This window comes from Colobus angolensis, unplaced genomic scaffold (genome assembly GCF_000951035.1).
Source record: "Colobus angolensis palliatus isolate OR3802 unplaced genomic scaffold, Cang.pa_1.0 Scaffold300, whole genome shotgun sequence".
Lineage (NCBI taxonomy): Eukaryota > Metazoa > Chordata > Mammalia > Primates > Cercopithecidae > Colobus > Colobus angolensis.
This window is the reverse complement of record NW_012116267.1, coordinates 1,057,883-1,068,122: the sequence shown is the minus strand read 5'-3', so window position 1 is coordinate 1,068,122 and position 10,240 is coordinate 1,057,883. Positions and strand designations below refer to the sequence as shown.

Below are 10,240 nucleotides of genomic sequence, written 5' to 3'. Positions count from 1 at the left end.
TTTCCCCTATAAGATACTTGTTGCTGAGTACAATAAATATCTCAAATCTGCTCTCTGGTGTTTACTAGACCCAGGCTGATTTTGTTGAAGTGAACCTGTGGTTCAGAGTATATTTTAATGGATGCTTGGGATTTAAAAAAAAAAAAAAAAGTTAAATGCAGAGTTTTTTAAAAGCTACCTCTCTGGGGCCAAGGAGGGTACACATGTGGGGCAGGACCCGGGGGGCCATGATCACGCCACTGCACTCTAGCCTGGGAGACAGAGTGAGACTCCATCTCAAAAAAAAAAAAAAAAGTTAAATGCAGAACTTTTTAAAAGCTACCTCTCTGGGGCCAAGGAGGGTACACATGTGGGGCAGGACCCGGGGGGCCATGTCGTTCCTGTGGCCCCTGCACCCCTGGTCCTGCAGCACCTAGCAACCCAGCCCGGATCGGGCATGACATGTCATGCCACAAAATTCCCCTCTGCATCTGAACATAGTCTTTCTTTCTCAGATACCCTCCATGGCCACTATTTTTCTATCACTGCTCTCTTCTGACCTAAACTGGTAAGGACAAGTTTTCCCTTTGTTAGGCAGTACAGGCATGATCTGCTTTTATCATTCAATGGCAACAATATCTTGATATGGTTACTTGGTGTCCTCTGAAAATTACTTCTTCTGGGACACAGGTCGCGTTTTGATGCAAATAAAAAAACTGTTGTCAAGGACAATAAAAGTCTTGGCTTCCTGCAAATAGCAAAATTGAGATAAGGAAGCAAAGTTCACAGCAACATAGCTGAGTGGGGCTCAGCTCCAGGGCCTGACCAGTTAGGTTTCACAGCTCCACCTCCACCATCCGACTACCCCTGGGTAAGTTAATGAACCTCTCTGTGCCTCGGTGTCCTCATATTTATTTTTTTTTAGATCTCTTAATTTTTATTACTCATAAAAGCTTTAGTTTGAATTTAGCTTTCTGCCTCTGTGTTTGTTCCTTCAACACTTTTGACAATGATCTTCTGCTCCTCAATAAGGAAAGCATGCTTGATTCCTTCACAAGCACAGTTAGCACACATGGAACCACCACAGGCCCTGCTGACATGTTTCTGTGTTTTGGACAAGCTCATAAGATTTTAGGTCTCACAGCATGAAACCCTTGAACACGCTGAGTACAGATTTTGGTGCTATTGCAAGCTTCTTGGTGTAAAGGTAAACAATTTTACTACCACGGGTTCTGGGTAGCCAAGTGTAGTGAGAAGCTGGATTGTGGGAAAGCCTGTGATGGTTTGTCAAACACTGGACCATTCTGAGTGCCTCTAGACATCGTCCCCAGAAGAGGAAAAAGCTCATCTTTAAATCAAAGAAAACTCCAACACGGCCAGGCGCAGTGGCTCACACCTGTAATCCCAGCACTTTGGGAGGCTGAGGGGGGTAGATCACGAGGTCAGGAGTTCAAGACCAGCCTGGCCAAGATGGTGAAACCCCGTCTCTACTAAAAATACAAAAGAAAATTAGCCAGGCGTGGTGGCACGCGCCTGTAATCCCAGCTACTCCAGAGGCTGAGGCAGAGAACCGCTTAAACCTGGAGGGGCAGAGGTTGCAGTGAGCCGAGATGGCTCCACTGCACTGTAGCCTGGGTGACAGAGAGAGACTCCGTCTCAAAAAATAAATAAATAAATAAAACTCCAGCCCCGATCTGGTGAGGAATGCTTTGAAATTTAGATGTTGGTTGATATCAAGTGCATAGAATCCAGTATGCTCAGTAAATATGAGCTCTCATCATCACAAGAAGAGAATGTTCAGAGCATTGATGCCTCCATCGGCTCCTATGAACAATGATCATAGTTCCTGTCTTTCTGTGACCTACTCAATAAGAAACTATTATTGCCACTGGTTAGTTGCATCATTCCATTGGCCAAGCTAAGTACATTCATCTCCCCTTCCTTCCGTAGAGCATGAACATATATGCAGTCTCTGAGACTCTGTTATGCCTATGCTTTTCAAACCTCCGTCAATTATAGATGTGTGCGTGTATGTGTGTACGTGTATGTGTGTATAACTGCAACTTTGAGAGCAATGTTTGTCCCCAAAATAAAACAAGGATTCATTCTGTCTGCCCTTCTCTGATTCTCCTATCTTTCCTCTTTCTCATTCTTTCTTCCATCCTTTGTCTCTGTCACAGTCTCTCCCTCTTCCTCCCTCCCTCCGTCTCCCTCTCCCTCTCTCGGTTTTTCTCTCTCACACATACTCTCCTAAAATAGAAGTATAGTATTAAGAAGAAAATAAGTAACTGCCTAATTTCCAAACATAAACATTTCATTTTATTTCCCCCCAACTACCCACGTGAAGAGAATTGAGAAACTACACTACTCTAGAAAATCAAATGACTAGAAATAAGCTTGCAACAGTCAATCTTTAAAATCCTTTCATTCCTTCCCTACACTTTCTCTCCCTTAGCTATGTACCATTTGCCTGTAAGGCTGGGTGTCCTGGAAAATAAGTGAACATGTAGATTTGCCCATAGAGAAGCCATGCTTTCTCTGCAACTCAATTGTTATTAAATACTTCAGAGCTATCATTTGGTAAGATGAGCTAATAACCACCCTTCATCCTAACTCCTTTAATTCTTTGCCCTTAAACTGCCAACAGGGAAGAAAAGTTGGAAAGCCCCAAATTCTTTCATTGGGGCTGTACCTGCAAGCATTACACTTCTAAATGAAGCCTCAAAGGCGCAAACAATGGAAGAGTGAGGAACGTTGCAGAAGAAGTCATCTAAATATGCCATGAGAAGTTGTGCAGCTTCAGAATCCAGTGGACTTTTTTCAAAGGGAGAATGCAGTTGGGGAAGAGAAAGTGGAAGACAGAGGGTCTGAGATCATAAAGTCTTATTCTGATGAGAACTAAAACATTTCCTAGAAACCAGAATGGGAAGTCAGTTTTTATAGGTCCTAGCATTTCACAACTTCCGAAGATGTGCAGGTGGCTAAAACTGACTTTTTATTTCTTAAAAAAAAAAAAAAAAAAATCTACCTGGCATTGCATTTGCAAGAGGGCTCAGGCCTACTGCTGCTTTGTGTCAGAATAATTATCACCCAGAAGTCCACGGTACCATTTTCTCATGAGAACTACACAATAGCCAAATTTTCTGGAAACTTAAAACATCTCAAAATGCATGGTACACTTTCTTTCTTTTTTTTTAACCAAAATTTCCCTAAAATATACTGTTTTACAAGGTTAATTCCTAGAATTACAGAGGAAAAAACCCTGAAATTTTGAATTCATGCAGAAGAAATTAACTACAGTAGCTTGTACTTTCTGAAATCATATTCTGTGACTTTGTTATAAAAGTTCCAGGCTAGGCATGGTGGCTCATGCCTATAATCCCAACACTAAGGGAGGCTGAGGTGGGAGGATTACTTGAGGCCAGGAGTTTGAGACCAGCCTGGGCAACATATTAAGACCTTGTTTCTACAAAAAATTAAAAAATAGCCAGCTGTAGTGGCACATGCTTGTGGAAGCTACAGGAGGATTGCTTGAGCCCAGGATTTCAAGGCTTCAGTGTGAGCTGTGATTGTGCCACTGCACTCCAGCCTGGACAACAGAGCAAGACTCTGTCTCAAAAACAAACAAACAAAAACTCCAGCATATATAAAATACTTTCTTGTTTTTCTGACCAGGGTTTCAAAAAAGGAACAACCCAAATGTGATGGTCTACCTAGTAAATCACAACCATATTCATATCTATAAACTCAAGTTGCTTAACAAAGGCAAATTAGGATTTTTGTCTCTTTAGGTGTTTGTTAACACCTGTAAAGAATGGGACACAGTGGAAACTTGATGCAATATATAGTAACAACCAGTGTCAAAATGAAGAGGCCAGGCACAATGACTCACGACTGTAATCCCAGCACTTTGGGATGCTGAGGCTGGCGGATCACAAGGTCAAGAGATCGAGACCATCCTGGTCAACATGGTAAAACCCCGTCTCTACTAAAAATACAAAAATTAGCTGGGCATGGTGGCAGGTGCCTGTAGTTCCAGCTACTCGGGAGGCTGAGGTAGGAGAATCGCTTGAATCTGGGAAGCAGAGGTTGCAGTGAGCTGAGATCACGTCATTGCACTCCAGCCTGGGCAACAGAGCAAGACGCCATTTCAAATAAATAAATTAATTAAAATAAAATAAAATGAAGAATGTAACTGAAAGAAATAAATATGACGTAAAGAGAGATTTATTTGTATATTATTTCCCTAAGACAATTTCCTTCTAGAAACTTCTAGAAGTTGAATGACTGTGCAAAAGTATCTTCTTGTTTCTTAACTCATATTGCTGGGATGCATTTCACTGAAAATGGTAAAGTGGAATGAGATCTCTGCTTCCCTTAGTTACTCTCAGATTGAGTGGCTGGTTAACAAAAGCCGTCTTAGGTATTAGTAGCTCAAAAACCTCCTCTACATATTACAAAGCCCTACAAAAAGTGAGCCCAGGAGGTCAATGAAAATGCAATGTATGGACTTTTCCTACCCAGGCAGGACTCATTTTCCATTGTTTTTATTTCTGAAATGAAGAGCATTTCCCAAGCTGTTTGAGGAAGTTGGGCTGCTTGATGATTTAAGAGACATGTGATGAACACCCAAGTTCTCCATCTTAGTCACCACATCAGCATGAGGGATGTGATAATAGCTGTACTGTCCTAAATGCATACTTTCCAAAGACTGGTCTTGTTTGCTGCTTTCTGGAAAGGAAGTGGCCAATGCACGCCTTTCTTCTTTAGGAACATCCTCCATTATATGTAGCTTCAGTAAACATCTCCCTTTGGTTTGATTTCCCACTCTTCAGACAATTAATTATACTCTTCAGGCTCCTAAGAGTAAAATCTAAATTCATTACTTTTTTTTTTTTAATTTATGACTTTAAACAGAAAACTAATGTTACTGGAATAAACAGACCTTTAGAAATCAAGCCAGTAACTGTATCCCACATAACCCCCTATAAAACAAAACAAAACACACCATTAAAATAGAAAGTCAAAAATTAAAAAGACAAGTTAGACAAAAATTAAAAGCCAAAAGTGCCATGTAATTGTGTGTACAGTTTATCACCCTATAAAGATCTAGCTGAATTGGTGCAATGCAAATAAGACTTCAAATAAGTACATCAAGTTAAAAAAGAGATGAATTCCTTTTCCCCCATAAAATTAGAAAGTGATAATAGGGAAAATGAGAAAATGTTGAAAAGATAACAGATGGGTTGGGGTTATTCTGTTTCAGACTTTACCCAAGAGAAAGCGATTGGAGAGTTGCCTAATCCTGGTATCATGTTTCCGGCTATGACAGGAAGAGATAGATCATAATAGATAAAAATGGAAAATGTTGTGAAAAAATCAAATACTTCTAAGAAAGACAAAATGCAAGACTCAGCTGTGGTGAGTGTTAAAGGAAATGAGTGTCGCAACTAGATGAAGCTCAAGACATATATTTAAACATGTTCTAATGGCGGAACAGTGAGAAGAACAGCGAAGAATAATGGCCTAAGACGGTCTCAGAAACCCAGAGCCCAGCCCCCGACTCCTTACCCTCAGTGATTCTCACCATCAAACCCCATGATCTGTCTTATTCTCAACGCCTCCCTTGATGGAAGTCTAATCTCAGCTTCTAGATACTCTAACCAGAGGTCTAAGTCAATCCTTTCTGAAATTTAAATTCAATTCTTTTTTTAACCTGACTCTCAAGAGAAAAATTCAGGTACTTTCTACTTCCAATTCCCTTCTCTAAACTGAAACATAATGTAATTTACTTACTCTTCTTCCCATGAAATAGCTTACAACTTTTTGACCTCTACCAATGGAATAACTCTCAAAAAAGTAAATGATCCTTACCCTCACACACCTACTCCTATGATCAAGTACCTCTGATAAATATTCAATTATGTTTTCCACTTCTTCCCAGGGAGCTGCATGCAACAGAAACTGCAAATGGCATATGAAAGTTTCCTAATTAAAAAATAAACCATATGAGTGATCATCTGCTTAACGTCTTCCTCCTCACTGGAATACAGGGTCCATAACAGCAGAGACCCTGTCTCTCATTCTCAGCTGACCCATGGCAATTACTGAATATGCATTTGCTGCATGTCTGGATCACTGAGTGAGGGAATGAATGGACCAACACAACTCAGGGCAGAATTTGTCTTTTCTCATAACCCCAGACTTTCCCATCTGTTTTGTTAACATGAGACACAACACTTCCAGAGAAGTGAACAAGCTAGTACTGAGGTCTGGGGGGGCCTTCACGGAGAATGCTGGTGTTCTTGGAAAAACACGATAGTGGTCAAAGGAAAAGGAAATGCAGCCATCATTTGTTCCAAGGGAACTAAGCCTAAATCAAACACGTTTGACGACTCAGATGGGCTCCAAAAACAAATACAGAAATATTTATTACCCGAGTCGTTAGGCAGATTTAGAACAAGCAGACTTGTTTAGATCTCCTTTTATAAACAGAGTTAAGTACAATATGCCTTTTCAAAAATGTATTTTCTAATTGTAAAGACACTTGAGATTGTCTGGAAGAGAAAAAATAATAAAAATAGCAACATTCCTTGAAACATACCTTTCTGATTACTCATGAATCCTCATGAAAACATTTTGGGGTGACAGATATTAGTATTTAGTTTAAAAATATAATCAGCAAATCCAGGAGAGAGCAGCTTCCCTGAAGATAGCTCCCAACACTGATCCTGGGACTGAAAAGGGCGTGGAATGTTCTATCACCTCACTGACATCCTGGACCACCTGGGAACCAGCTGCCACTCTCATCTTTAACCCAGACACCAAGTTCACTGTCCTCATCAGGACCATGATCTTAACTTCAGATATGCATCAGAAGTAGAAGAAAAACAAAGCTGTGTTCTATAAACAGTAGTAGTATCTTACATTTTGCATAGTGCCTTGCCATTTACAATGAGCTTCTATTATTTCACTTAAAGACCAGGACAATCCTGTGAGGCAGACATGCTAGTACTATGAATCCCCGTTTAACAGATGAGAAAAATGGATCTAAGAAGGTGAAGTGAAGGTTGCCCACCATCATGTGTTAGACAAGTCTAGAGCCTAGGATATCTAAACCTCAAAGGAGTGGGAGTCTTACTACCAACTGTGGTTAGATGACAGCTACCATTTGCCCTCTATTCAAGACAGATATCACAAATTAGATTCAGAGCCTAGCAAGCAAGCATTCATCTGTTAAAACTTTATTTTTCCATAGTAAAAAGCTAATTGAAAGGAAGCAGTAGAGAGGGAAGTCATACTTAGTAGCTCTGTGTCTCAATTTTCTCATCTGTAAAATGGGTCTAACTATAGAACCAAATGCACAGAGTTGTTGTGAGATTGTAAAGACCCTGTAAAGTTGCTGATGATGGCTTCTGGATGGTAGTCATAGCTTAGCTATTACCATAAATGAAATTGTCCGGACAATTGCAATAGGAAACTTATTTTGCATCTCTTCTTTCACAGGATATCTGGCCTGAGGTGAATTCAAACTTTAAAAGGTGGACTAATTACAGCAGTAAGTTAGTAAGTCACTATCATGTAGATTGTAGGAGTGTTTGCTTTAAATTATATCTAAACTAAAGAGAGTCTGTGCTAGAAGGATAAGCACATGCTTGGAACCAAACAGATGAGGCAGCCCTGAAAATCAATCTCTGTTGCTTCTTTCTGGTATTGGGTTCAGAGATACTCTGACCTTCTCGTTCTTGATCCATGTCCCCATCTACTGCTCATGCTTAGACATGAGCCTTTCTTACTTCCTTTTCTACACAGAAGTGATGCTAAAGCAGGTGCCTTCCTCTTCTTTTCTGAGAAATCCTGCAGTACAGAAACTTGTTAAAATTAGTTTAACCCATCATTTTCCAAACTGAAGTAAATACAAAATGATTTTTTAAGGATTAATGTTCCACAAACATGATCTGGAAAACACTGCCTTAGAGTACAGAATGAGCAAAAGTCAGGAACCTCTTAGATACCATTGAAAGTTGGCAGTTGAGAGGCATTATCACCTATGAGTAATCCTGTGACGTGAACCCAGAGAATAACTTTTTGGCTGCCCCAGTTAGTTCCCAAGAACATGTATGAACCTCGGTCCCAAGCTTCATATCAAGTTAGCTTTAGAATCTTTCCAGATCCTGCTGGTTCTGGCTACAGAATAGACTAAGTTATTATGGAAATCTTAATACTATAAAGCAATAATAACATTGAATAAAATAAGTTAAAAATGTAACTGTGTACACAAGAAAGCAAGTAAAATCACAGATTCCAGAAATAAAGAGGGAACTGAAGGCAGTGTCTGTAGGCACTGGAACTGAAACTGGTGAGCCTAGGGAGGGAAGAAAAGAAAAGGTTTGGGAGGAAGGAGATTCTAATGGCTTGGGAAGTGAGAATCCCAGAGCTTGGAGACCAGGTTTTTGGCTCACTCAAGGTGGGATGTTGACACTGAGACATTTTCATAAACTCAGAATTTTCAAATGACCCCACCCCAATTCTTCTCTATCCAGCTAGTCAACATTGCAAAGATTTTCTATGCCCGGAGATCTTCATGGAGAAAGAAAGATCTCCATGAAAAATAAAAACCCTATGCCAGCATGAGGCACAGGTTGAGAGACTGCCATTATACTACCTCTCTGGTATTCAAATCCCCAGAATAAGAATTTAACATAAAGTTTGCCCAGCCTGGTGAGATGCTGGAGGGCTCACATTAGCAAATGCAAAATCACTTCAGAGAGACTCTCCTTAACTCAGGCCACAAAATGTATTTCTTGTAAAAACAAGTGCATAGTAAAAAAATATTAAAATACACCAACAAATTTATTAACAATAAACTCAAAAAACAGAAATACTTGAAATCTAAAGATATCAGGGGAAAAATCTGAAAAAAGCTATCAATTCAAGATGTTAAAATAAAGATATGAAATAAAGAATAAAGCTCAGTAGGTAAAAATAAGACTACACGTACAAAAAAGCATAAATTTTATAAGAATAAAATAAATCTAGAAATTATAAAATAAGATACCAAACTTAAAACTCAGCGCATGAGTTAATCAACAAATTAGACAAAGCTGAAAACAGAAATAGTGAACCGAAAGTCAATGCTGAGGAAAATTATACAGAATGAATCAGAAAGAAAGAGATTTTAAAAATGGCTAAGTTATGATACGGTGGATAGAATGAGAACAGCTAGCATGAATCTAATAGGAATTCCAGAAGGAGCAAATGGAATGTGAGAGAAGTAATACTTGAAGAGACAATGGTGAAGAATTTTTTAAAAACCAAAGAAAGTTGTAAGTCCTTAGATTAATTGAATTAGTAAATTCTAAGTTGAATGAAAAATAAATTCACACTTAGACTAAATAAGTGGAACTGCATAACATCTAGGACAAAGAGAATATACTTGTAAAAGCTAATTTAAAAAATCTACAAATTGCTTTCTCTCGCGCGCGCGGTGTGGCGGCAGCAGGCTCAGCCTCGAGATGCAGAACGACGCCGGCGAGTTCGCGGACCTGTACGTGCAGCGGAAATTCTCCGCTAGCAACCGCATCATCGGTGCCAAGGACCACACATCCATCCAGATGAACGTGGCCGAGGTTGACAAGGTCACAGGCAGGTTTAACGGCCAGTTTAAAACTTATGCTATCTGCGGGGCCATTCGTAGGATGGGTGAGTCAGATGATTCCATTCTCCGATTGGCCAAGGCCGACGGCATCGTCTCAAAGAACTTTTGACTGGAGAAAATCATGGAAGTGGAATATTTGTCATAAATAAATAGTGGGAAAAAAATCTACAAATTAACAGCAGTTAGATTGTGAAGAACTGATCAGCAACAGTAGAGCAAAGAAGAGAATGAAGTAATACCTTCAAATGGTTAAGGGATATTACTAAATTTTTAAAAAAATGAGAGTGTTTGTACTCTTAGACCTGCACTGAAATAATGATTAAAACATGATCTCTGTAAAAAAGGAAATTGAACTCAGAAAGATGTGGTGAGATTAGAAAAAGCAAAAACAATAGTGAGTAGTGAGTAAAGGCATTTATAAACATAGTTCTATCTCATAAACATGAGTTATAAATATAACAATAATGATGGTATTTATATAAAAGCAAGAGACCAATGGAACAGAACAGTGCCCTCAGAAATAATACCACACATCTACAGCCATCTGATCTTTGACAAACCTGACAAAAACAAGAAATGGGGAAAGGATTCCCTATTTAATAA

The 10,240-nt window shown here is 39.4% G+C and overlaps 1 long non-coding RNA gene and 1 pseudogene across 2 annotated transcripts in view; one reads left to right on the top strand and one right to left on the bottom strand.

Moving 5' to 3' along the window:
• The window catches only part of LOC105517494, a 208,895-nt gene that overhangs the window by 99,992 nt on the left and 98,663 nt on the right, over positions 1-10,240 (bottom strand). The gene's annotated exons all lie outside the window — the stretch shown is intronic.
• Positions 9,454-9,805, top strand: LOC105517493 (annotated as a pseudogene). The gene has a single exon (XR_001002676.1). The product of XR_001002676.1 is annotated as a 40S ribosomal protein S21 pseudogene (transcript).